This window comes from Hylobates moloch, unplaced genomic scaffold (genome assembly GCF_009828535.3).
Source record: "Hylobates moloch isolate HMO894 unplaced genomic scaffold, HMol_V3 SCAFFOLD_9, whole genome shotgun sequence".
NCBI lineage: Eukaryota > Metazoa > Chordata > Mammalia > Primates > Hylobatidae > Hylobates > Hylobates moloch.
The window spans coordinates 69,430-96,030 of NW_026652284.1; the positions used below are offsets into that span (position 1 = coordinate 69,430).

At 43.8% G+C, this 26,601-nt stretch overlaps 1 protein-coding gene across 1 annotated transcript in view; it reads right to left on the minus strand.

Annotated features, from left to right (window-relative positions):
* GOLGA8S (golgin A8 family member S) overlaps positions 1–26,601 on the minus strand; it is a 77,606-nt gene that overhangs the window by 49,168 nt on the left and 1,837 nt on the right. Inside the window, exons 2-5 of the mRNA XM_032758534.2 lie at positions 21,304–21,372; positions 13,375–13,415; positions 12,843–13,014; positions 8,043–8,200 (exon numbers count right to left, since the gene is read on the minus strand). The gene's annotated coding sequence lies outside the window, so the exon portion shown is untranslated. The remainder of the gene's footprint in view (positions 1–8,042; positions 8,201–12,842; positions 13,015–13,374; positions 13,416–21,303; positions 21,373–26,601) is intronic.

Sequence of the window (26,601 nt, forward strand, 5' to 3'; positions counted from 1 at the left end):
AGTAGTCTAGGATTCAGTTCTAACTGGCTTAGAAAACAATGGGTCAGGTGCTTCGGGTAATTTTTTATAATAGGCTCACCTTTTTTATAATATTTGATCCAGATTTTGACAGTTATGCTTTATTTATTTATTTAGCCCACCCAGGAAATCAAGTAACCTACATAAATGAATATTCCAGGGAGCAAAGCTTTAAGGGTTCTCTCAGAACCATTATTTTGACCATTCTTATGCAAATCTTTTAAAGATATATACATTTCTTTATTTCTGAAGTGACTACAGTGATTATAATTTAGTCAGTGCTAAGGAGTCGGCTTCATCAAAAAGAACATCAGTGATTATTCTGTGTTGTGACACTGTGATAGCCTGAGGAGCTACTGAGATGTGAAGCTCTTTTCCCATAAACAAAATGGTCCCAGATTACAATGCCTTTAATTTTTCTGACAGCTTTTCATAATTCTTCTGTCTCCTCCTTCCAATATTGCCCATCACTTCATACTAATGTTAATTACTATGACTTCATTTCCTAAACTGCTGCCTTCATTTAATTTTATAAAGAATCCTAAATCAATGGGCCTGAGGGAACTGTCACACCTCTCCTATGGAGTAGTATCTGTGAGCTCTGTGTCATTTTTCTCAGAGCTCAAAGGCCCTTCTCTCTCACTTCTGGATTTCTAGCCACATTCCAAATGGCTGATGCTGCCAGGAACATTAAATTTTACTTTTCATTCACTGAATACATACTGGCTGGCAGAGGAGGATAGTGGCCTAGAAACTTCTTTGGTAACTATAGGAGGTCGACTGAGATTAAATCTTGCTATGGACAACTCACAAAATGTGTAATTGACAGTGGTCTGCAGCCAGAATATAAAGGTCTTAAGACCAAAAGCTTCTCTGTGGCGTCAGGGGGAGGCACTTGTCTTCTTTCATCTCCTAGCAAAGCTGACCTCTCTAAAGCTCCCTATAACAAAGAAATGAGGATCCAAATTCCCTTTTGTCGATTGTCTAAACCTTTTCAGATTTCTACAGTCTAGTAAGAGTCCAAAAAGGGCATGGAATACCTTTTCTCTTCCACTAAAGCAAGTAAGAAGGTGACGCATCCATGGTTATTGTCTAGATCAAAGTCACAGCTGTTTTTTTTTTTATTATTATACTTTAAGTTCTAGGGTACATAGGCACAATGTTACATACAGGTTACAAATGTATACATGTGCCATGTTGGTGTGCTGCACCCATTAACTTATCATTTACATTAGGTATATCTCCTAATGCTTTCCCTCCTCTCTTCCCCCACCCCACAACAGGCCCCAGTGTGTGATGTTCCCCTTCCTGTGTCCAAGTGTTCTCATTGTTCAATTCCCACCTATGAGTGAGAACATGCGGTGTTTGGTTTTTTCTTCTTGCGATAGTTTGCTGAGAATGATGGTTTCCAGCTTCATCCATGTCCCCACAAAGGACATGAACTCGTCATTTTTTTTGGCTGCATAGTATTCCATGGTGTATATGTGCCACATTTTCTTAATCCAGTCTATCATTGATGGATATTTGGGTTGGTTCCAAGTCTTTGCTATTGTGAATAGTGCTGCAATAAACATACATGTGCATGTGTCTTTATAGCAGCATGATTTATAATCCTTTGGGTATATACCCAGTAATGGGATGGCTGGGTCAAATGGTATTTTTAGTTCTAGATCCCTGAGGAATCGCCACACTGTCTTCCACAATGGTTGAACTAGTTTACAGTTCCACCAACAGTGTAAAAGTGTTCCTATTTCTCCACATCCTTTCCAGCACCTGTTGTTTCCTGACTTGTTAATGATCACCATTCTAACTGGTGTGAGATGGTATCTCACTGTGGTTTTGATTTGGATTTATCTGATGGCCAGTGATGATAAGCATTTTTTCATGTGTCTGCTGGCTGCATAAATGTCTTCTTTTGAGAAGTGTCTGTTCATATCCTTTGCCCACTTGTTTATGGGGTTGTTTTTTTCTTGTACATTTGTTTGAGTTCATCGTAGATTCTGGATATTAGCCTTTTGTCAGATGAGTAGGATGCAAAAATTTTCTCCCATTCTCTAGGTTGCCTGTTCACTCTGATGGTAGTTTCTTTTGCTGTGCAGAAGCTCTTTAGTTTAATTAGATCCCATTTGTCAATTTTGGCTTTTGTTGCCATTGCTTTTGGTGTTTTTGACATGAAGTCCTTGCCCATGCCTATGTGCTGAATGGTATTGCATAGGTTTTCTTCTATGGTTTTTATGGTTTTTGGTCTAACATTTAAGTCTTTAATCCATCTTGAATTAATGTTTGTATAAGGTGTAAGGAAGGGATCCAGTTTCAGCTTTCTACATATGGCTAGCCAGTTTCCCAGCACCATTTATTAAATGGGGAATCCTTTCCCCATTTCTTGTTTTTGTCAGGTTTGTCAAAGATCAGATGGTTGTAGATGTGTAGTATTATTTCTGAGGGCTCTGTTCTGTTCCATTGGTCTGTATCTCTGTTTTGGTACCAGTACCATGCTGTTTTGGTTACCGTAGCCTTGTAGTATAGTTTGAAGTCAGGTAGCATGATGCCTCCAGCTTTGTTCTTTTGGCTTAGGATTGACTTGGTGATGCAGGCTCTTTTTTGGTTCCATATGAACTTTAGTTTTTTCCAATTCTGTGAAGAAAGTGATTGGTAGCTTGATGGGGATGGCATTGAATCTATAAATTACCTTGGGCAGTATGGCCATTTTCATGATATTGATTCTTCCTATCCATGAGCATGGAATGTTCTTCCATTTGTTTGTATCCTCTTTTATTTCGTTGAGCAGTAGTTTGTAGTTCTCCTTGAAGAGGTCCTTCACATCCCTAGTAACTTGGATTCCTAGGTATTTTATTCTCTTTGAAGCAATTGTGAATGGGAGTTCACTCATGATTTGGCTCTCTGTCTGTTATTTGTGTATAAGAATGCTTGTGATTGTTGCACATTGATTTTGTATCCTGAGACTTTGCTGAAGTTGCTTATCAGCTTAAGGAGATTTTGGGCTGAGATGATGGGGTTTTCTAAATATCCAATCATGTCATCTGCAAACAGGGAAAATTTGACTTCCTCTTTTCCTAATTGAATGCCTTTTATTTCTTTCTCCTGCCTGATTGCCCTGGCCAGAACTTCCAACACTATGTTGAACAGGAGTGGTGAGAGAGGGCATCCCTGTCTTATGCCAGTTTTCAAAGGGAATACTTCCAGTTTTTGTCCATTCAGTATGACATTGGCTGTGGGTTTGCCATAGATAGCTCTTATTATTTTGAGATACGTCCCATCAATACCTAATTTATTGAGAGTTTTTAGCATGAAGTGTTGTTGAATTTTGTCAAAGGTCTTTTCTGCATCTATTGAGATAATCATGTGGTTTTTGTCTTTGGTTCTGTTTATATGCTGGATTACTTTTATTGATTTGCATATGTTGAACCAGCCTTGCATCCCAGGGATGAAGCCCACTTGATCATGGTGGATAAGCTTTTTGATGTGCAGAGTCACAGCTGTTTCTGAGTCTGGTCTTCCCTGGTTGAACCACAGACCCATGCAAAGGCAAGTTACAAAGGAAGGCTGGGGCCATACTCCCTGAGGCGTGAACTCCCTTAATCCTTTCTGTGACTCTAATCTGCAGTACTTCCCCAAGTGTCCTGACAAAGGAGATTCACAGCACATACTTTCCCTGGGTCTTGGCATGCCCTGAACATCTAGATCAGACCATGAGATTTTTGCCCAGCTTTGACTTCCCCACCTGGAAGAGCCAGGGCCCTTTCCACATAATGGTGTTACTTACAGTGACAGGCAGGTCTAGAGGATTAAGGTGCTTGTCCTGCCGGCAGAAAGCAAAAGCGTAGAGAGAAGCAGATGGAATGAGCTTTCAACTTACATTCAAACAAGGACCAGGAAGGAAGATTAACAGAGCCAAGCCATCCACCAAAGACAAGGACAGAAAGAACCACAGATGCTTTTGGTCTTCCCTCTAGAATCTACCAAGAGCTGGGTACATACATGATACCACTTAGATTTCATCTTACTGAGCCCATGAGATTGTCAGAGAACTAAAACGTGTTACTTTTAACACCACTTGGGCTTTTCTCAGAGAAATCTAGAATGTTAGTGTTGGAAGGGCTGTCAGAGATCATTTAAACTGGACCTTTCATTTTACAAAAAGAGAAACTGAGACCCAAAGAGGTTACAAGAACTTACCCAGCCAGCAGCTGGGAGAGTAGTTAGTCCCAGGCCCCCTGGCTCTTAGGTCAGGGCTTGTTCCACCACCCAGCTGATTCTTAGTTTCCTCATCTGTGAAACAGGGATCTTGTTTTTCCTCAGACATCCTTGTGAGCCAAACAAGGCAGATGTTGTTGCTGCCATGTGACAGGTGAGGAAACTAAGGTTCACAGAGGCAAAGCTATTTGCATAATGTCACAGTTAATGAACAGGCGAAGGAAGATGTTTACAATCTGTATCAGAGAACCTTTAAACATAAAACTTAGTGTGAAGTCCCATTTATATTGGAGCCCTTGAACTCAGGGTACCCACAGCATCTCTTCTTCCTTATTCTTGATCCTCTAACCCAGGAGTTGGCAAACTATGGCCATATTAGGTTTGTTGCCTGTTTTTGTAAATAAGATTTTATTGGAAGACAGCCATACCCATTCATTTACCTACTGTCTGAGGCTACTTTTGGCTACAATGGCAAGGTTGAGTAGCTATCACATAGGCCATATGGCCCATAAAGTCAAACATGTTTATTCTCTGGCCCTTTAGAGGAAAAAGTTTGAAGGGCCCTGATCTCATCTAAGATCCAGCTGGTTTCCCCTCATAGTTCTTCCCTGGGTCTTTCTTAGCAAAGCCACCCTGCTGGGCTCTAGACCAGAGGGCTAGGAGGAAGGACTCTTGGGAAAATGCCTGGATTTGTGCTCTCTGAACAGCAAAGAGTGCATGGGGTGAGAATTCTTCTCTCAGAAAAGCCCAGATGAAAAATGTGAAAAGCCGCCACAGATCTGTCTCTAGTCCTCAGGAGCCTTCAGAAAAAGTGCATTAATCAGTGCAATGGCATAGGTCTGAATCTCCTGGTTGGAGCTACGTCAATGGAGAAAGACAGCACAGGGAGATTAGAAGACTGAACAGCAAGATGATGCTTAGAGATAGTTTAAAACAATCACTTACAGATTATAAGCAAATAATGATCTGGAGCTAAGTCTCAAAAGCATCCAAAGTGGACATGCTCATGCCCCAGCAATTTCACTAATAGAAACTTATCCTAAGACAGTAATCAGAGAGCTATGCAAGATTTACTGACAAGTCGTTTCACTAAAGTACTACTTTAAAAAGAATGGAAAGTAATCCAAATGATCACATTAGCCAACTGTTTATACATATGAGAATCTTAAGTAGTTATTAAAAGTCATGCTTTAGGGTAAAGATTCTTAACCCGGGATTCAGGGATGGGCTTAGAGTATCTGTGAACCCCAGGAATGATACAGAAATTATTCTATGTAGTTTGCTGACTAAGTGATATTTTCTCCAAACTGGTGAGAGTACATACTTGTTACCAGATTTTCAAAGGTGTCTAGGTTGCAAAAAAGACTTAGAACTACCTTTTAGAAAAATCTTTGACATGGAGAAATGTTCAAGATATATTATTCAGTTAAAAAAGTCAAGGTACACATAGTATATATAATGAGATCCCAATTTTGTTTAAAATATGCATAAAAAATACTGAAGGGATATTTAATGTTTAACAGTGGGTATGTCTGGAGGTGAGATAATGGGTAAATAATTTACTTTTTGGGTTTTTCTGTATTTTTAAAGTCTTGACTATAAACTTATTTTATTATGAACAAACAAAATAACTACAATCATTCTCTGGAATCTTACAATCTTGGTACTTGACATCTCCACCTGCCATGTCTTGGGTGCATTCTGTGGCTGTCTTTCCAGAGAGGCTGATGGGCTTCCTGGTTAGTCACAGGGTACCCAGGGAGTCTAACAGAGGGCACGAAGTGTCCCTCAGCCCAAATAGGAAAGCATATAGGTTCTGGCAACATCTGTGGGCTGAAAGTATTCACGATTGGCCCCTAGGAAATGCCATGTTCCCGTATCATCCCTAAGGAGGCAACTGGGGCCACTCTGAATTCAGAGACAAAAAAACAGAGGTAGACGTGAGGTTACAGGAAAATCAGAATTCTCTATCTGGAGTTTATAATATCCCTATCTTCATCAACCTTGGTGGCTCACTGGATATGAAAGCTGAGGCTAGACCAGGCATGGTAGCTCACACCTGTAGTCCCAGCGACTATGGAGGCTGGAGTGGGAGGACTGCTTGAGCCCAACAGTTTGAGACCAGCCTGGACAAAACAGCGAGACCCTATCTCTACAAAAATAAAAAAAAAATTGACCGGGTGTGGTGGCTCACACCTGTAATCCCAGCACTTTGGGAGGCCGAGGTGGGCAGATCAAGAGGTCAGGAGATCGAGACCATCCTGGCTAACATGGTGAAACCCCGTCTCTACTAAAAATACAAAAAATTAGCCAGGCAAGGTGGCAGGCACCTGTAGCCCCAGCTACTCGGGAGGCTGAGGCAGGAAAATGGCATGAACCTGGGAGGCAGAGCTTGCAGTGAGCCGAGATTGCGCCACTGCACTCCAGCCTGGGCAACAGAGCAAGACTCTGTCTCAAAAAAATAAATAAATAAATAATTAAAAAACAAAACAAAACAAAACAAAAAACTAGCCAGGTGTGGTGGAGTGTGCCTATGATTCCAGCTACTCAGGAGGCTGAGATGAGGAGGACTGCTTGAACCTGCAGTGAGTTATGGTCATGCCACTGCACTCCAGCCTGGGTGACAGATTGTCTCAAAAAAGAAAGGCAAAGAAAGCTGAAGCTGGAAATTTCTTAAAAATGACAAGGAGAAATCAGAGTTGCAAAGAAATAATTGTGCTTCCTTTTTACTTGGATTAGTGGGGAGAAACACGTTGGGAACATAGCTGAGTGAAGACAGGGTCACTATAAACTCCCAAATCTCCAAAGGGGAGCTATGACTTGCCCTTGAACTGGTGGGGGATTCTGGCAACATTCTGGCAATGTCCAAAAAGACAGAAGTGAACAACAGTCAGAAGAGAATCATCAGTAGTGCCACTGCTGTTTTGCAAAGTCCAGCTTCCTTACATGGTGTAGGTTGGTTGGACAGGAAGTAAAAACAACGGAGATGGGAGAAACAACTCCAATGGGTTCATTTGTCATATGGTTTCATTATCTGGTAAAATGTTTTAGGATGTGATAAGAGTCTTAACAAACAAAAGGAAAAAGCCCCTGAATTTACTAAATACTTAACCTGTGCTGGCCACTATGCTAGACCTTTTAAAAATCTCCTTTGATCCTTACATGTGAGAAGTGAAGATGATTAACCTAGTCTAGAGATGAAGAAACTGAGGCCAGAAGAGACTAAGTTATTTGCTGATAGCAGAGACCCAGTATGCAGAAGAGCCTGGATTTGAATTGATATTCCAAACTCACGCCCTGTGTGATACTTCTTACAATCACCCACAGCGCATCGTCAGTGCAGTAAGCATTCATTCAACAAGTACTAATTGAGCCTCTACTTAAATCAAAACAGAGGATATGACAATGATTGATCTCTGTTTCCAGGGGGCTCTATGTACAAAATGGGCAACAGATAATAAAAATCCAGTATTTTATATAATTATCATAGGTACAAACAGACTACTGGGCCCATGTGGGAGAAAGCATCTAATTTTGCCTGGTACTAGGGCAGTATGGGAAGACTGGGAAAATCTTCATTTTAACCTAAGGGGCAGAGAGAGTTACAAAGGATTTTAGGCAGGAGCATGACATGATGAGGTCTGAATGATGGCAGAAATTCTGGCAGGAGTGTGGAAGGGGCAATGAATGAAGAAGCCAACCAGCAGCTTGGAATATAAGCAAAGCAGAGTAGGATTAGAAGACTTAAAATAAGAGGAGAGAAGAGGACAGACAAGTGAAGGGAGGGAGGTGTAGGGTCTTTTACTCACACCTGGAAGTGTGAGATGAGCTGTCCCACGGTGATGTCCTCAGCTATCTTCTGGTACAGACACTGGTATCTTCTGGTGTGGACTATGCTCTCCAGGATGGCCAGGGACCTCTGAAGGACTGACACATCCACCATGGGCTGGCTCACATACCCTGCAATCTAGACCCAGAGATGGCACATCAATTGAGAAGCTCAGGACCCAAGAAAGATAGAAGCTTAGCATCTGATGCTAGCCCTTGAAGCTCTCTCTGCTTCACATTTGGGCAGCTATTGCTAGGTGGACAGTGGTACCTGGCTTACGGCTACCCTGGCCAATGTGCCAGGGATTCCCTTGGCATGGATACCTTAATTTCAGATTACAGTATCCACTTAATCGTGTTTCCTCAAAATCTAAAAGCTCAATTCTTTTTACCAAAATAAGAGTTCCAGCATAAGTGGGGTATAAAAAAGCAGAAGATTGCCAGGCATGGTGGCTCACACCTGTAATCCCAGCACTTTGGGAGGCCGAGGTGGGCGATCACGAGGTCAGGAGACCGAGACCATCCTGGCTAGCACTATGAAACCCCATCTCTACTAAAAATACAAAAAATTAGCCGGGTGTGGTGGCGGGTGCCTGTAGTCCCAGCTACTCGGGAGGCTGAGGCAGGAGAATGGTGTGAACCCAGGAAGCAGAGCTTGCAGTGAGCTGAGATCGCGCCACTGCACTCCAGCCTAGGTGACAGAGTGAGACTCCATCAAAAGAAAAAAAAACAGCAGAGGATTTTACTGATACTGGGATCTCATTTTATCTCCATGTATTCCTCCCCTGACACACATTCTCCCTAAACACACTTAGACTTTGAGAGGTAGAAAAGACCTTGAAGCCTTTTACTCTAATCCTTCTTCTCAATCCCCATTATAATATACCTGACACGTGGTCATTTCACTTGCGTCCAGTGTCAGTGAGTCCCAATGTCCTAAGCCAATGATAAGTGAAGTTCTAGGGCAGCAGACAGAATATTATTCAATGGTTTTAATTCAGTTTTCTGAATTGACACTGCTCCTTTGTATAAAAGAAAGGAAGGTAAAACCAGAAGTACCCTCTCCTACCCACTGAGCTTAGTCTGGCAATCCAAACAGACCACCTTGCAGATTTGTAAATAGAAGGCAGATTTGCAAATGAAATGCACTTTTTTTTTTTAATCCAAAGAGAAAGAGGAGCTCAGGAATTTGGTCAAAAGACTCAGGGATAGTTCTGGTTGACTGGCTGGCTTTATCCCCAGTCTCACTGACAATCTAACTCTACTTTGATCATATTTAGTTCTGACGGTCCAGTTCCATCTCAGTGCAAGCCCTGAGAGTATAACAAAATCCAAATCTTCCAGAAGCCACAAAAGACCAGAGCTTGAGGATGAAAAATCTGGCACCAGGGAATAGAAAGCTGATCTCACCAAAATAGTGATATTGCCTGTATCTCCCCTTAAACCCTGTGAACTGGCAGCTGAGGGAGGAGAGAAAGAGAGAATGTTGGATGCTTCACCTGCTTAATAAAGGTGATTGAAACCATGTCCCAGGAGACAATGCCATGGTCCATGAGCTCTAGGAAGGCAGTCAGGGTGAATGCCAGCATCTCACTGTAGCTGAGACACACACAAAATAGACAAAGATGCAGACTGGGAAACACAGGTGTGAGGGCAGCCACAAAAATGAATTTTAGGCTGGGTATGGTGGCTCACGCCTGTAATCCCAGCACTTTGGGAGGCCGAGGCAGGTGGATCATGAGGTCAGGAGATCGAGACCATCCTGGCTAACATGGTGAAACCCCGTCTCTACTAAAAATACGAAAAAATTAGCTGGGTGTGGTGGTGGGCACCTGTAGTCCCAGCTACTTGGGAGGCTGAGGCAGGAGAATGGTGTGAACCTGGGAGGCAGAGCTTGCAGTGAGCCAAGATTGCGCCACTGCACTCCAGCCTGGGTGACAGAGCAAGACTCCATCTCAAAGAGAAAAAAAAAAGGGGGGAATTATCTTTCTAGAGATGGAGATGCTAGCCTCCCACTCCAGAGAGATGTGCTTCTGGGAAAGGCAACTGCACTGTGCAAGAGGTCTGTGAAATGTGTCAGCACTTCCATAAAAGTATGTAACTCCCAGGCTGTCATATTAAATTACCAGAGCTTAGGAGCGAAGAATGAAGTCCTTAAGATGAGAAGAGTTCAGGAGAAGAGGGGGAGGCAGAAGAACATGATGGGAGGAATATGGGCCTAGAGTCAGACAGACCTGGGTCTGAGAGCGGGCTTGGCTACTTTATTAGCTGTGTGACAAGTGGCAAGTAATTTAACCTCTCTAAGCCACGGTTTCCTTGTCTACCTATCTCATGGGATGTTTGCAAAGATTAGATTATTTAATTACACAAAGTATTTAGCAAAATCCAGGCATTCAGTAAAGGTTGGCTGATATCACTTCATACCTCCCCTCCTCTCAGATGAACCAGTCTCTGTCTCTGCACCAAGAAAAGAGGTGCCATCATGCCCTTATTTTACTAGCTGCGCTTCTATGAATGTAACCAAAGGTGCAATCATATCGGCTGTCTTCCTCATGGGCTTAGCAGTCAAGGTGATTCCTTTTACCTGGGCTTTGAGTCCTTCCTCTCCTGGTCCACTAAGTTCCTGTTCTATTGATTACCTGCTTTCCTGCACCTTCAACCTTCCTCTCTTCCATCTTAACACATTCTTAAGGGCACATAAAAAATTGCAACAAAAACAACAAACATGAAGCGTCAGAAAGGTGGGTAACTGGGCAGATGGGGACAGGAGTTGTGGGGAGACCTTTTGCTACATCTCTGTGAAAATTTTTTATTTGTGAAACACATGAATGCTTTATGGGCTTTTAAAAAGCGCATATTTTTGACTCCACATCCCCTTTGCGTTACCACCTTCTCTGTTTTCTTTTAAAACCAAGCTTCTTGATACAGCAGTAGACTCAAAGTCCTTACTGTTTTACCTTTCTTTTACTTGACTCACTTCAGTCTGGCCACCTGGCCTCCCCACCATAACTTTTTTATGAAGATCACCAGGGTCCTCTTCACCTCCCAAGTCATAAGACAGCTTCTCTGTTCTCAGTTTACTAAATTTCTCTGCTCATTAAAAATTGCAGACCATATTTTCCTCAATCCTGACACTCTCCCTGCCCAAAGCTCTTCAGTCACTTCACATTCTTGGTGTTCTTTCTACTCTTCTGGTTGCTTCCTTGGTGACCTTTAGGGGCTACTCTTGCAAAAACCAGGGTCATTCTCCATTCTCCCCTTTCCTTCCACATCCAGCATATCACCATACTCATAAAGGTTACCTCCTAGATACTCTTCATATCCTTTCATCTCCATTACTATTTGCCTTCACTCGGCTGTTAATATTCCTCATTTGCCTCTTAAAATGTTCCTACTACCATCAACCTTCTTCTTAAGGCCCATCTTCCACACGGTCACTAAAGTGATCTTTCTAAAACTTAAAATCTAAACATAACATATGTTCCTGCTTAAAATCCTTCAATATCCCTAGTTTCCTTCTGGACAGAGTTCAAACCTATGAGCAGGCCATCAAGAAACACTGAATATCTGGCTTCTCAATGATTGCTACAAGCCTCCAGCCACCCAGCACTTCTGCTTTTCCCAAACACAGCAAACCTTTGTGCCTTGGCATATGCTGATTTCTCTGACTGGAATACTTTTCCTTTTCTTATTTCTCCAGCTAATTCTTGCTCATCCTTTACTTTCTGAGCTAAGTGACCCCTTCTCTGGCCAGGCTTTCTGGAAATCTCCAGGCTGAGTTAGGTGGTCCCCTTTGTGAGTTCCCACAGCTCTCTAAGCAACTTTCTCTCAAGATCCTTGAGACAGGCCTTCGATTGCATGTGTTTACTCCCCACTAGGTGGTGAGAACCAAGACACTCTTATCTTCCTGTATTATTTCCTCATACAAAAGGACTACTTTTTAATCTCCAGAGTCCTTGTTTCTAGAACAGAGCCTGGCCTGGTAGGTGCTCATATTTGTTTGTGACATGAATAAACTCCTAAGGAAGGAAGAATACCTACCGGGGAGATAGCCAGTTGTAAGATTGTCCCGTTCTTTTTTTTTTTTTTCTGAGATGGAGTCTCGCTTTGTCGCCCAGGCTGGAGTGCAGTGGGGTGATCTCGGCTCACTGCAAGCTCCACCTCCCAGGTTCATGCCATTCTGCCTCAGCCTTCCAAGTAGCTGGGACTACAGGCACCCGCCACCATGCCCAGCTAATTTTTTTTTTTATTTTTAGTAGAGACAGGGTTTCACCGTGTTAGCCAGGATGGTCTTGATCTCCTGACCTCATGATCCACCCGCCTTAGCCGCCCAAAGTGCGGGATTACAGGCATGAGCCACCACGCCTGGCCCGATTGTCCCATTCTTAACGTCACTGCGAGTCTGGGTAATGAAAAGCAAAGAAACAAAAAAGGTAACTAAGATAAAATGTTAAAGTGGTACAAGCAAGTTGAATCAACAATAATGTTTTGTCTTTTTTACAGTAGATGTAACTGAGGCTCTTCAGTTGGGCCCTCTTCTCCTGCTTATTCCTTGGCAAAGAGCTTCTAAGATCCTCTTCTAGCACCCTGGGCCCTCAGGAAGTAAAAGCCACCTTTTTCCAGCCACTAGAGAGGAACAAGGGCTGGTGCTTCCCAGTCTGCGACTCTTTACCCAACACATGGAAGCTACCTGGATGCTGAGTGAAGATAAATAGTGCCATCTCCTTGGGTCGTTTACTTCCAAGCAAGGCCCATATTGATTTGCCTCTCCCTGTACTAACCTGTTTGGTGATGTACAGCTGAGGACCATCTGCATGACGGAGGGTGTAATACTCTGGGTTTGGCAATGACCACTTATGCAAGAGAAAAACAGTATATCCCACTTGGCCACTGTCTTGTCCAGAAGCTTCTCATAAGTCCTTTTCAATAGAGTTGCTCAAGGGATTGGGTGGCCTATTTGGAATACAGTGGGAAAAAACAAAGCTTTAGGTTGTCATGTTGAAAAAAATCACAGCCTCAGCCTTTTGTAAAGACAAGCACCACAAAAGGAGGTGTGCGGAACCAAGGAGGGGTCTCAGATCCTACCATGACCTCAAGCAGGGCAATGCTAGACTTCGAGGAAAAAATTAAGAAGTATAAATGTCTTAGGGGTGTTATTGTCAACTGTAGTTCCTTCCCAAGACAATGATTCCCAAGAGCCCCTTTCTGGGGACCTGCCTAACTGGAGATCCTTCCCAGAACTCCCCTCAAGGTGCAGCAGTGCTCCTTCAGTCAGAGCGGCCACTGTCAAAAACGAGGTCCATTTCAACCTACCTATCACAAACTTCCTTGATAATGGATGCCAGGGGCCATTTCTGAAAGAGAGAGAAAAAGCCTTCAATAGCAGCAACATCCTACTCAAGCCAAGGTTCAGACAAGAGAGCCTGCCAAGCAGGGTCAAGCCGGGGCATGAGAATGTACTTCTTTCCTAACAGCTTTTGTTAAAGAGGAAGCCTCTCCCAAGCCATGGTGACAGACCTTCCCTAGGGTGGGCCAGGCCCAAAGCTTAGCCTTCCTCTTGATGGTTCTTACTCTTGATGCCAGTAGTCCCCATCTCTCAAGATATCCTCTGCCATGCACTCCCTAGGTGCCTTTCCTCACTTCAGGAGTGTACCTGGTCGATTTCAAGGAGCTGGGCATTAGCATCTAGACACTCAATGGCCACTTTGACAATGTCTGACGGTGGTGGGATTTTTCCCAACCAATGGGCTCTAATTCTGTGAGACAAGAACACAGACAAGTCTGCCTGGGGAGAAAGAATCTGAAAGATAGAAAAAGTCAGAGTACATCTTCATTTTTCACTTGTTACATGTTTTGAAGAGTCTGCAGACAGACACTGCATAAAGTAACACATGAAACTACTTGGTTTGAATTTTTCTAGATCATACTACAACCTCTCCTTGGGGTTTTGTTTTTTGAGATTAAATCAGCAAGAAGAAATGGAACAAACTGTCTATCATCCATAGATCAGCCAGTAGCAACATGTGCCAATGTGGCACTTCAGTTTAAGAGTCAAGAGGACTCAGTGGTAGAAGAATGTATTTACTGCAAATTCCAGTCTTGAGACCTTGGGAGGAGAGTGTGGGGGAAAGAGAGAGATCAGACTGTTACTGTGTCTATGTAGAAAGAAGTAGACATAAGAAACTCCATTTTGTTCTGTACTAAGAAAAATTCTTCTGCCTTGAGATGCTGTTAATCTGTAACCCTAGCCCCAACACTGTGCCCACAGAAATATGTGCTGTGTTGACTCAAGGTTTAATGGATTTAGGGCTGTGCAGGATGTGCTTTGTTGAAAATGTGTTTGAAGGCAGTATGCTTGGTAAAAGTCATCGCCATTCTCTAATCTCGAGTACCTAGGGACACAATGCACTGTGGAAGGATGCAGTGACCTCTGCCCAAGAAAGCCTGGGTATTGTCCAAGGTTTCTCCCCACTGAGACAGCCTGAGATATGGCCTCGTGGGAAGAGAAAGACCTGACCATCCCCCAGCCCGACACCCGTAAATGGTCTATGCTGAGAAGGACTAGTGAAAGAGGAAGGCCTCTTTGCAGTTGAGATAAGAGGAAGGCATCTGTCTCCTGCTCGTCCCTGGGAATGGAATGTCTCAGTGTAAAACCCGATCATACATTCTATTTACTAAGATAGGAAAAAACCACCTTGTGGCTGGAGGTGAGACACGCTGGTGGCAATACTGCTCTTTACTACACTGAGATGTTTGTGTAGAGTCAAACATAAATCTGGCCTACTTACACATCAAGGCACAGCACCTTTCCTTAAACTTATTTATGACACAGAGACCTTTGCTCACATGTTTTCCTGCTGACCCTCTCCCCACTATTACCCTATAATCCTGCCACATCCCCCTCTCCAAGATGGTAGAGATAGTGATCAATAAACACTGAGGGAACTCAGAGACCAGCGCCGGTGCAGGTCCTCCGTATGCTGAGCGCCAATCCCCTGGGCTACTGTTCTTTCTCTATACTTTGTCTCTATGTCTTCTTTCTTTTCTCAGTCTCTCGTCCCACCTGACGAGAAATACCCACAGGTGTGGAAGGGCTGGCCCCCTTCAGGAGAGAAGCATATGCTCTGAAACAGATAAGAATAGCCAGCCTTTTCTTGGTTGAGTGGTTAGCTGGAGGAGCCAGGCTACTTCTGTTCTGCAGTCATCCTAGGAAGATCCCAGCATCAGCGTGGCGCAGCTACATGCTCTCTTGCTTCCCCCGTACTCACTGATGCCACTCCTTTCCCCTCAAAGGACACAATGCAAAGCCACCTCTGTGTGGGACGACATCAGAAAATGGGGAAGAGAACTGGGACAGGAAATGCTATTTTCATCCCTATTGCCAAGGGCAACAGCGGCTGACAACTCAAGTGGAGGGAGGTAAGGATATCTTCACACAAGGGCACCTCTTATAAGGACAAGGCTTTGCAAGTACCTCTGAACACCCTCCCCCACTTCTTCCAAAATAAAGGAAAACAAATTATCTTGAGCAAGTCTGGAAGATGGGCCCATATGATTGGTATCCTAGGCAACTCTGATAGCTTACTGGTATTCCAAGCAGTAACTAAAGCATTCTCTCTCCAAGGTCTGACGAAGGGAAGTCACTTGGCTGATGGATTATTTTGATGTATACTTACACTCCTTGCCTACAGGTTCAGGAGAGGGGTCTCTTTTTTTTTTTTTTTGAGACGGAGTCTCGCTCTGTCGCCCAGGCTGGAGTGCAGTGGCGGCGATCTCGGCTCACTGCAAGCTCCGCCTCCTGGGTTCACGCCATTCTCCTGCCTCAGCCTCCCAAGTAGCTGGGACTACAGGCGCCCACCACCACGCCCGGCTAATTTCTTTGTATTTTTAGTAGAGACTGGGTTTCACCCTGTTAGCCAGGATGGTCTTGATCTCCTGACCTCGTGATCTGCCCGTCTCGGCCTCCCAAAGTGCTAGGATTACAGGCGTGAGCAACCGCGCCTGGCCAGGAGAGGGCTCGCTCTTAATGAAAAAGACCTTTCTGCATCCTCCAGGTTTAGCCATTCACCCACAATTCATGCCTCGCTAATGGGGACCACCTGCCTCTCCTGGCATACAAAGCATAGCTGTTGTGAGGCTATAATGCATGTATGCTATCAATTTTTCAGCCTAAACACAGATGCCAGTTCTCACAGCCTGATAAGCATAAACCTCTTTGATGAAAAGGAGTAAAAGTCCTGTCCCCCACAAGCCCCCCGGCCTCAGAAAGAGGGATGCTTTCATGACCATTTCCTAGTCAGGATGGGATGCTTCAGAAGTCTACTGTCATAAAAAGCCAGCATTTCCAGACCATGACAATGTAAAGGAACTAGTTTTCAAAGTGCTTTCACTTATTTTATTGTGTCCTCCCAGCAGCACCATGAATTAGGCAGAAGAGGATTATCACCTGCAATTGAAGATGGCACAACTAAAGCTCAGTGTTTTGTTAAGTGCCCAAGGTCACCCAGCAAGTAAGTCATAATAGGGGGACAGAACTTGGACTGGCTTCAGCCAGTGCTTTCCCCTTTTCCTCTGAGACAGCCTCAACTTCTGTCCACTGCAATTAAACACAGCCTAAAGGGATTGAAGTGGGTTGGCCTTATGGCCCCCAAAGCTTCCATAACTTCTGTGGCTTGTGGAAGAATTTTTCACAGTAATTTTTACATGCCTAGACACACAACAAACCTCAGAAAAGAAACTGGCCCTATCAGCATAATTTCTGGGGAGAATGCTCTGCTCCAGTTACAGCAAAGCAGGGAGTTCTCATTTCAGGGGTGGCACCATCAATCTCTGGATGCCTAGAGATGCATCCTTATCCTTATCCTTATCGGCAAAGTTGCTGCAATTAGTAGACCAGGACTGCATGGTTGTGAGATCAATTTTAAAAACTGAGATATAATTTACATACAATAAAATGCAGAGGGCTTAAGTGTACATATGTTTGTATGTATATACATAATAGAAATATACACATGCATCTCCCTGTAACCACCACTCAAAATGAGACACTGAACATTTTCATCACCCTAGAAAATTACTTCATACTTCCTCTTCCCAACAATCCTTTCAGTCCTTTAAAGGGAATTTCTGACTTCTTGTCATCATCCATGAGTTTTGCCTGTTTTTGTACTCCATATAAATGGAACTATATAATATGACTTTTTAGATCATTTGTTTTTCAGTTTGGCTTCTTATTTTTATTTTAAGCAGGCACAGAAGGCACAACAGAAAGAGCACTGGGCTGGGATAATTGTCCGTGGTGAAAAAAGTGACTGGATTTAGAGCCAAAGGCCTCCGGACCCAATCCTAGGTCTTTCACGATGTATATATATGCCCCTTTAACCAAATCTCGGTTTTCTTCTATTGAAAGATGTGAGTGTAGGCCGGGTGCGGTGGCTCACGCCTGTAATCCCAGCACTTTGGGAGGCCGAGGCAGGCAGATCATGAGGTCAGGAGATTGAGACCATCCTGGCTAACACGGTGAAACCCTGTCTCTACTAAAAATACAAAAAATTAGCTGGACACAGTGGCAGGCACCTGTAGTCCCAGCTACTCGGGAGGCTGAGGCAGGAGAATGGCATGAACCTGGGAGGCAGAACTTGCAGTGAGCCGAGATAGAGGTCGCACCACTGCAGTCCGGCCTGGGCGAAAGAGCAAGAATCCGTCTCAAAAAAAAAAAAAAAAAAACAGATGTGAGTGTAGAACTAACGCATGTCTCAGGTGCCTTCTAAGTCTAAAAGTCCATGATTCTTCAGTGGAATTTTAAAAATCCAAGTGAGGATGCCCATTTTAAAGTCCTCACCAAATGAAGTTACACCCTTCCTTAATTTCGATGGTGCTGCTAAGAAACAAACCACATTATTTTTAACTCCTTTCTGAAAACCATCTTTGGAGATAAATAAGCTAAAGCTCATTATGTTATACCTATTATTTTCTCTTGACCCCATATGACATATCCTAGGTTGATGTTCTCTTTATTAAAGTTAGCACTAATGATTCTCAGCTGTTCAAAAGTTCATATACATTTTAAAGCATGGAGATTTGCAACTACCGAACTATTTGAAAGATATTAATAAGCCCCCATTCTCAGTGACTCTGTCCTTCCCACAAAGCCCAGGCAGCCTATCTGAACTGAATGACACTCTCCACAACCCTGCCATAGCTGATGGGACCAAAGTGCATACCCAACTTTAGCTTAACTATTCCAATTCTTTCTCTTGAATTTAAAATACACAGATTGGCCAGGCGTGGTGGCTCATGCCTGTAATCCCAGCACTTTGGGAGGCCAAGGCAGGTGGATCACCTGAGGTCAGGAGTTCAAGACCAGCCTGGCCAACATGGCGAAACCCCGTCTGTACTAAAAATATGAAAATTAGCTGGGCATGGTGGCAGGCGCCTGTAATCCCAACTACTCAGGAGGCTGAGGCAGCGAGGATTGCTTGAACCCGGGAGGCAGAGGTTTCAGTGAGCCTAGATTGCACCATTACACTCTAGCCTGGGCAACAAAGTGACACTCCATCATAAATATATACATACAAACAAATAAAAGACACAGACTAAAGGAACTGGGTGATAATGGGCCCTGGAGAAGTAAGATCATAGTAAGCTTCAAAGCAGGTACCATGGCAAGCCAAAGATTCGCATAAGCCAAAGATATGGAGAATAAAAAACCAAGAGCCTTTCAGAGGAAGCAATTCTGCAAGAGGAATCCAGAAATATATAAATGAGATGAGGCCAGAAATCAGAAAGATGGGAAAAGCCATTACCTGGTAACTTTCCCGATTACGTGGCTACACTTCCTATGCTTGGGGTACCTGAAAGTCCACTATATCCTGCCAATAAAACTCCTATAAATTAAGCTAGTCTATGTTTCTACTCATTGCAACTAATAAGCCTAAGACCAAAATGCCCCCAAGCTCTGCAGGAACTCTAAAATGGAGGTCTGAGCAGACAGCAGCATCACTGGCATAAGATGATGGTACTGGGTAAGCACTTAATTAACAATGGCTGAATTGGGCCGGGCGCGGTGGGTGGCTCACGCTTGTAATCCCAGCACTTTGGGAGGCCGAGGCGGGCGGATCACGAGGTCAGGAGATCGAGACCATGGTGAAACCCCGTCTCTACTAAAAAAACTGAATTAATGACAGCAAAATCCACATGTGTGCTCTGGTTTGCTCTTATCCACTAGATAAGTCTGATTTGTTTGAAACAGATCGGTTATACAGTAACTTCGTAGTAATCGTATATCCAATAGTAACGTACAGGTACCCTCTTTATTTTTATTTTATATTTATTTATTTATTTATTTATTTATTTATTTATTTATTTATTTATTTTTGAGATGGAGTCTCGCTGTCTCCCAGGCTGGAGTGCAGTGGTGTGATCTCTGCTCACTGCAAGCTCCGCCCCCCGGGTTCTTGCCATTGTCCTGCCTCAGCCTCACGAGTAGCTGGGACTATAGGCACCCGCCACCACGCCCGGCTAATTTTTGTATTTTTAGTAGAGACGGGGTCTCACCGTGTTCGCCAGGATGGTCTCGATCTGCTGACCTCGTGATCAGCCTGCCTCGGCCTCCCAAAATGCTGGGATTACAGGCGTGAGCCACCACGCCCAGCCTATTTTTTTTTTTTTTTTTTTTTGAGACAGAGTCTCACTGTCTCCCAGGCTGGAGTGCAGTGGCACGATCTCCGCTCACTGCAACCTCCACCTCCTGGGTTCAAGCGATTCTCCTGCCTCAGCCTCCCGAGTAGCTGGGATTACAGATGCTCGCCACCACACCCAGCTAATTTTTGTATTTTTAGTAGAGACGGGGTTTCACCATGTTGGCCAGGCTGCTCTTGAACTCCTGACCTCAGGTGATCCACCCGCCTCAGCCTCCCAAAGTGCTGGGATTATAGGCGTGAGCCACTATGCCCAGCCCAGGTAGCCTCTTTATAGTTGATTGCTCACTTCTATAGCATTGTTTTAGTTGATGCTTATAAGAACTCTGAAAAACATTCCTATCTTACAGATAAGGAACTGAAGTTCAGATGGATCGACAAACTTGTTCTTCATGTACCTCTTTCTACACCTTCCTCCCAAATGAAGGAAGGAAGAAAAAAAAGGAAGGGAGGGAAAACAGTAAGTCAAACCAACACTTCAGAACTGGGTCTGAAGCCTAGGTCTTAGGACTCCAAAGCTAGTTCTCATCCCTCTACATAATACTTCCTTTGATGATGACATTAGCTAACAATTACATAATGCTAAGGCACTATTTTAAGGACTCTACATATACTAATTAATTTAATCTGCACAGCAACGCTGTGTGGTAGTTATTATCCCCATTTTACAGATAAGAAAACAGAGGCACAGAAGAGTTAAGTAGCAGGCTCAGTGTCACACAGCTAGCAAGTGGCACAGCCAGAATTTGATCCCAGTTTGTCTGGTGTTGCTGGAAAGCCATGAGAAAGCAGGTGGCTCTGCACTTCACCCGCAGCAGGTGCTTTGTGGCAATTTCTGGTTTATGTATCTGAAACCAAAGCACACTGAGGCTAAGAAATCTTCACAAGAACTCACCATTGTAACAGAAGATAGCACTCCACTGTCTACAGGTGCACCAGACTCCCTTGTGTGCTATTTGGTCCTTTACAATCTAGCCAGACTCTTTCCTGGACTACCTGTTATTTCTGTAAGGCCATGTTCTTTCAATTCTTCTGTACCTTTGCATATTCTCTTCCTCCTACTGACTGTCAGAAGAGCTCCTATTCAAGCATCAAAGCCTAGTTCAGATCAGATGCTACCTCTTCCCTGTACTAGTCTTAGCTTTCTCTAGCTTTTCCTGGCAAAACTAAATAGGATAGGGGCCTCTGTGTTCTCACAGCATCCTGTTCATACTTCCATTAACGAGTGTGATCTTGTCATACTCTATTACAGTTACATATTTACGTATCTCCACTAGCTCCTCCTCCAAGACAGGTATAACTCTGCAGTCTCAACCTAGCACAGCACTTGGAGTCCAGTGAAGGCTCAGTAAGCACCTGTGTCTGCTTAAACCCGATGACTCTGACTTCTTCCACTCCTGTGAACCAAGCTGACTCCAAATGGACAGGGACGGGCATGAATTGCGCAGGTTGTCTGGTGTTCCCCCTGTGTCCCAATACCCTTTAACTACAAAGTATTTCCATTGTTTAACAGTTTGTTTTGGCTGGGCGCAGTGGCTCACACCTGTAATCCCAATGCTTTGGGAGGTCAAGCCAGGAGGATCACTTCAGGCCAGGAGTTCGAGACCTGTTTCTACAAAAAAAAAAAAAAAACATTAGCTGGGTATGGTGGCATGTGCTTGTAGTCCCTAGCTACTTAGGAGGCTGAGGCAGGAGAGTTGCTTCAGCCCAGAAGTTCGAGGCAGCAGTGAACTATGATCATGTCACTGAACTCTAGCCTGGGTGACAGAGTAAGATCCTGTCTCTATTAAAAAATAAAAATAAAATAAAATAAACTTGTTTTCATATCAAACATTAGAATAATTCTTACTGAAAAATCAGGGTTAGCACACCTAACTCTAGTTAAAGAGGGAAACATCTCTCTGCTTTTCTCCCTATGGAATAGAAACATCAGGAGATAGGAGACTAGAAGTAATTCTATTCTCCAGATAAGATTCCCAGGATAAAATATATACTTGTAGGGAACCCTCCCAGCACATGTTTGCTTACTCTCTTCATTTTCATTCTAGAAAGGAAGTGGAAATTAGGTAGAAGGAATTCAATAACATTGCAAAATTCTCAGGGTTATAAATAGCCTCTTGCTCCACCACTCAGCAGTACTGTAGCTCAACTGCAAACCACCAGAATAAAGGAGCTGTAGTTCCACATCCAGGCCCAGAGGGCCCCTTCCGGATTAAACAACTCTCCACCCTTTTCCCTTCCACCCCTCTTTAAGCATTACAGATATAAGGATGATTTGGAAAATTCAAAATGCTACAAAACAGGAGAGAGGCACACACTGACCTGAAGACAATTTTACTATAAGTCATTAAGCATGAAAGGCCAGTTTCTCAAATATAGAGCTGGGAAAAGTATAGAAAAATAGGAACATTAGTGTCTCCAATGGAGCAGTCTCTAAGTGGCTTCTAGAAGGTGTGCTTATAAAATCAGCACTGTTACAGAAGGCCCCATGGAGCTTTATCAATCACCCATACAGTGACTGCTGCTTCACGGAGCTGGATTCTGACAGCAGGGTTGGAAAACCCATCGCAATGAAGGAAGTGAAAGATGATCTCCTCCTATTAGTAAGGAATTTGGGATAAAGAATACCAGGTTTCCAGCTCCCCTCCTTCCCCCTATTCCTTTAAGGATAAGAATGGATGTGTGCTTTTTGTTCAGTTATTTTGCTTTTGATTTGGTGAAAGAGGCATGGGTAAGTTTGGTTTATGTCTCCTGCAACAGAATGCAACCTCATCAGGAAGGCAGGTTGGGGTCACACCCTCTTTCTAATCGAGAACACAATCTCTATAGAGGCTTCCCCCTCTGAAACCTTCTCATCTGAGAAGTGACTCAACTTCCCTTAGTGCAGTCCACTGAATGAGGATGAGACTCTGACATACAGAAATGGAAGGATTTGACTGGCAGAGATTAAGGTTCTTATGTTTACTGCTGGAAACCCTGGGAAGGACCACCATACCAACAGCAGCTGAGGTTTCCCCTTTTTGTTGAAGTGTGTTAGACACAGGACTCATTCAAACACAGTTAAAATCCACAACCTTACATAGAAGCAAAAGTGTGGTGAGAAGGGGTGTGGGGGCAGGGGAACTGCTTGGGTTTCTTCATCTTGATTCCTGCTGTAAGAACTGCCTGGGTCTTCTCTTATCCTGCATAGATACCTTCTGTAGTGTTCCTATACTTAAAGCAATAGTGCTTAAGTAAGCTCCTTAGCAGAGCATTCAACTTACTACAGTTCCACCATGGCTCTGCAGTGGAACTGGCTTTCAGACTCTCTTTTGCAGATGCCATGTTCTCACCAGACCACCTGTTCCCTGAAAAACCATGCTCTTCTGAGTCTGTATGTTGGCTTGTGCTATTAATTCCTCCTCCTTGTCCAGCTGGCAAACTTCTATGCAACCTTCAAGGCCCAGCTAAGATAATCACTCTTCTATGTGGCTTTCCTAATCCTCTCACCTCAGGTAAAATTAATTACATCCTTATCTGTGATCCCAGTCTTTTATACATACCTTCATGATCCTACTGATTTACAATTCTCTATGTGCAGTCTCTTCCCTGGCTACTATAGGTGTAGTCTGCACACTAGCAGCAGCAGTATCCCTGGGAGCCCAGACCCACCCAATCAGAATCTGCCTTCAAACAAGATCCTGGGGTGGTTCAAGTGCATGTTAAACTCTGGGACGTAGGCCCTAGATCAGATAAAGTCTGAGAAACAGTGGTTCTCAACTCTGGTTGTGCACCATCACTGCACACCCCAGGTCATTTATAAACTCCCAGATGATTTCAATGGTGGCCAGGGCTGACCCACAGCTCCAGGAGAGTTGACAACCTGAGGGCAAGGACTCAAGAAGCCTGAGTCTATTCCACCATCTACTCTTCTCCCAGTTTGCAGCACACTGCCTGGTGCACAGCTGTGTCCACAGAATTCCACAGCAAAATTCCCTCCAGGGTGCCTCCAGACCTAAATGCCTTTAAAAGAGAGTGAAAACACTACTGATTGAGGATTATTAATTGTCTGGAACTTTGCAATTCCCTAACTACAATGACCGAGGAGATGAATTTACAAAAAGTTAGTGTTTACAAACCACTTGCCTCGGTTTTTGGAAATGAAACAGAAACAGAAATGGAAAATACAGATGAACTTCAGAATTAAACTTTAGAAAACTGTGGCTGCACAAGGAGATGGAGCTTGAGTAGGGAGGGAGTGTGGTGTGCTGGGAGGAGTCCTGGGTTATGACTAAAATCTCGGGCTGTGAACTCCTTCAATACCGACCATAATAGCACAGCATTGTTCTCAGCATAAAATCAGGCCAAACCCTTTCATTATATAAACAAGGGAACTGAAGTCCAGGAAAGCTGGCAAGGCCATGCCACCAGTTAGGGACAAAAGAAGGCCTAGGCCCCCACTTCCAGTTTAGTCCTCCTCCTGCAGCACAGCTTTGCCACAAGCACAAGCCTTTCTGGACCTCAGGTCCTGAGCTACATGGGGGGCTAGACCAGATGTTTTTGAGCTCTCTTCCCACTTTGGCCTTCTAGTGAGGCAGTGTAGCTTAACAGTTAGGAGCTGTCTTCTGGAGTGGGAAAGGCCTGAACTTGGATCCTAGCATTAACAATTTCCTTACCTATAAAATGGGCATTAGCATCAACACTACCCTGTAAAGCTGTTGTGAACATTAGGTAGGATAATAAAGCACTAAGCATAATAGCAGAATTCTGTGTGAACTTGAAGAAATTGCAAAAGCCCTGAAACCACTTTTCCCCAACACAGAAAGCCCTACCTGCTAGGCAGGTATATTGTGTATTGTCGACAAAATGAGACAGCAAATGTGAAGGCATTCTGGGAGGAAAGTCAATATAAAAGGCAAAGTATTTGTTGGTGTTCCACTATTATCATTACTATTTCCTAGTAATAGAAGAACTATGGAAGATGTTATGAGCAGTTCCAAAGCAGCAGCCAATACAATGCCTGGCACATAATAAGTGCTCAACAAATCTTTTCTAGTGACTCACATGAAACCAGCATAGCATGCCTAATAGGGTTATGAATTCAAATGTCTTAGGCAGCCAAGCAGTTAAGTAAATAAACCAAGCAGCCTGCATGTAGGGTCTGCAACACTGCAAAGCACCACCTTGCCTAGAGGAGTTTAAATCCAACATTTTAAAAAAACACAACATGCAGCTTGGCCGAGACAGCCACTTTGCAGCCTCTGGCCCATACTAATTCTGGCTCTTCATTACACCACATGATGCCTAGCATACCATCTAGTCATTTTATGTGATTCAGTGTTGTCTTTGCAAATATACCTGAAGCATCCTGAAGATGAAGGGTATGACATACACCGCCCAATCACCAAAAATGGCCTAGAACAGTACTGGTCACATGGTAGATACTCAGTGAGCAACTGCTGAACTGGGGCTGTAGGCCAGGCATGGTGGCTCACGTCTATAATCCTAGCACTTTGGGAGGCCGAGACGGGCAGGTCACTTGAGGTCAGGAGTTCAATACCAGCCTGGCCAACATGGTAAAACCCCATCTCTACTAAAAGTACAAAAATTAGCCAGGCACGGTGACATGCGCCTGTAATCCCAGCTACTCCAGAAGCTGAGGCACAAGAATCACTTGAATCCGGGAGGTGGAAGTTGCAGTGAGCTGAGATGGTGCCACTGCACTCCAGCCTGGGCGACAAGAACGAAACTACATCTCAAAAAAAAAAAAAAAAGGCCGGGTGCTGTGCCTCACACCTGTAATCCCAGCACTTTGGGAGGCCGAGGTGGGTGGATCACGAGGTCAGGAGATCGAAACCATCCTGGCTAACACGGTGAAACCCCGTCTCTACTAAAAATACAAAAAATTAGCCAGGCGTGGTGGCGGGCGCCGGTAGTCTCAGCTACTCCAGAAGCTGAGGCACAAAAATCGCTTGAACCCAGGAGGTGGAGGTTGCAGTGAGCCAAGATGGAGCCACTGGCACTCCAGCCTGGGCAACAAGAGCGAAACTTCATCAAAAAGAAAAAGAAAGAAAGATGGAGAGGAAAGGGGAGGGGAAAGACAGAAGAAAGAAAGAAAGAAAGAAAGAAAGAAAGAAAGAAAGAAAGAAAGAAAGAAAGAAAGAAAGAAAGAAAGGGAAACAGAAAGAGAGAAAGAGAAAGAAAGAAAGAAAGAAAGAAAGAAAGAAAGAAAGAAAGAAAGAAAGAAAGAAAAGAAAGGAAAAGAGAAAAGAGAAAGCAAGCAAAGCCAAGCCAGGCTGTAAACACAAGCCTAGTATTCCCAGCAACTCTGAGATGCTGCATGGTATGTATGTTTTTCTACCCAGGTCCTGGGACCAGACTTAGTCCAGGCTGGGCCGAGGTATGGTGACCAGGTCAAAGAGGGACTTGCCTTGCAGGGTTTTCTTCAACTGCATCAAATATGCTTGTTGCTGAGCCACCTTTGCAGGTGGTACTGCTACATCTGGACACATTATCTCAGCACAGAACAAGCTAGAATATGCTGTACACTGAAGTGTTTTAAGAAGTTTGGTCCCTACTTCCTGTACCCTCAAACTTCCTTTGCACCTCCTAGAGTCAGCATGAGGTATATAGAAAGACCAGACTGAAGATTAACAGACAGAGGTCCTAATCCCACCTCCTCCACTTACAAACTCTAGAATTATCCCTGGCAGACAACCTCTTTTAGAAGTTTCACTATTTATATCAGTAAAGTGCAGATAACAATATTTATCTCAAAAGATTCTAGAGGGTATATAAAGTGTGTGACACTGTACAGCCCAATACAGCAATCCCTGGCCATATGTGGCTACTAAGCACTTGA